Genomic DNA, 2,068 nt, shown 5'->3' with positions numbered 1-2,068 from the left:
TTAAGCATTAATCAATATAGATCTCTTTGCGTTCATTCTGTAGAACTGTTCACATACGAATCGGTTAAAATTTACCCAAACAATTATGTTGTCCAGTGAAGCACAAGTGTTTCCAGCACCGAGGACATGGACGAGATTGAAGACAGGTTCTTTCGAGCTGCCGACTTTTACTCCATCACTCATCTCTTTAAGCTCTCTGAATGCAGACGCAAAATGTCTGATAATCTCTCTACGGACATACCAAGACTAGTAGAGAAGTGTATTCTTAAGATCTGCATCAACCAAAAACAAGATTATAAGCAAAGCTTCTGATGAGAGGCTAACATACACAAAGTTTAAAGAATCTCATTCTCACCGTCGTGGCTTGCCAAGAAAATGTAGTTTCAGACAAGGTTTTGTTGAGAAGATATGCACAGAATCTTGGTACTCTCTCCAGTTGTTGTTGTTCTTCTCCGGAAGCTTCTTGAAGTTTCCTCATTAGTTCAGCTGAGATAGAGAAAACGGTAATACACATTTTCCCATCAAAAACTCGTTTCTGCAGACAATCTCGGTGCCATTTCTCTGGCTTAAAACCCCAAAAACTGTAATCTCTTTCACCCGACTGAACGCTGCTGGTTTCATCTTCAGTTTCTGTATCTTCTTCCACATATAAAATAGGTATCACTTCAACAAGAGCCCTGGAGAACAACATTTACTGTTAAAAACCTGAAACTGTTGGGAAGATCAGGGACAAGGATGTAAAAGGAGGATTTTATGCTGTGTTTTAACCTTTTCGGAAGATCGGGGACAAGGATGTAAAGGAAGATAGGATCTAGAACATTCAGCACCCTCCAAGAAGACTTTGCCAAATCCAAGAAAGTAACAAACTTTTCGTGAAGTTGGTCGCTCTCTGATTGTTTTGTGCGCGCAGAAAACCACAAAGAGTATAGCTGATGAAGAGATTGAGCGGTTAAAAGACTCTACTATTGCTTCGCTGTTCGTCAATGCTTGATTCAGCTCAGCAATTGCACCTTCGTTTCGAAGATTCATCGTGGGAGGGTCAAGTCCTAATTGTCCAGCCATGTGAAGAACACTCTTGTGCAAAGTGGCCTGAAGTAGATGATATTGAAGTAACTGAATGTGCTAATCAATTTAAAGCTTATTTAGAACTCAACGAGGGGATTTTTATTCACCTGACTGTAAGGTCCAATGCAGCTAGGCGCCCAGCAAGATATACTTTGGACATGGAGAACTCTTTTGCTTTCGTCATTCGCAACTAAAACCTCGACGTAAGCTTTTCCAAGACCCGCTTGTGCCAAAGGAAGTTCTATTGTACTACGTGAAGGAACACCAAAAGGGCACTTCTCTTGTGTGATAAATTTCACATATGTCTCATTCGCCACAGCAAATTCACCCATGTCAGAGATATAAAGATGAATGTACAATACATTCTGCCAGTTAAACCCGTGTTTTAAAAGCTGTGATTCAAGTTCTGAAAGAACAGCCTCGAGATCTTCTTTCAGACCTGTTTAAAGAGGATAACACAGATATCAAGTACATATGCGGAAAAAATCTTGACGATGTGGTCTGCTTTTTTAGTTACCTGTTGAAGATTCTCGTGAATCTTCCAACCAGCAGCAGATGGAGAATGTGTTGTGTTTCTCAGTCCTCGATATGTGAACTCTGTTGCTTGTATGTTCAACTAGATCAACAATTCCAGTATCTCGTTGACGAGTAGAATTTGATGTGTTAGGGCCATCTCCTAGTACTTCAGACACTAAACTCGATTCCTTTTCAAGGGAATTGGAGTCTGGATTCCCTTTCTTTTCAAGATGGAACGTGGATGGATGAAGAACACCAACAGGTGCAATGGAATCTGGAGAGTGTAGAACAACTTGACATTCATCAAGCACGATACTCGCATTCTACAAAAATGTAAATTGTCAAATTACAAATAAATGTGAGGAATCAATGAACACAAATTGTTGCTAATATTGTTAAAAGGACATACAGTGAAAAGTGGGCAATCTAGAGTCATAGTTTCATATTCTCCTCCTTCACCGCAAACATTACTTCCATATTTCCTAAG

General features: G+C 39.9%; 1 pseudogene; it reads right to left on the bottom strand.

The window, feature by feature from the left end:
• LOC104753658 overlaps nt 1–2,068 on the bottom strand; it is a 6,249-nt pseudogene continuing 4,181 nt past the window's right edge.

This window comes from Camelina sativa, chromosome 16, assembly GCF_000633955.1.
Source record: "Camelina sativa cultivar DH55 chromosome 16, Cs, whole genome shotgun sequence".
Lineage (NCBI taxonomy): Eukaryota > Viridiplantae > Streptophyta > Magnoliopsida > Brassicales > Brassicaceae > Camelina > Camelina sativa.
Note: the sequence above shows the minus strand (reverse complement) of the source record. Positions and strands in the feature narration are given on the sequence as shown.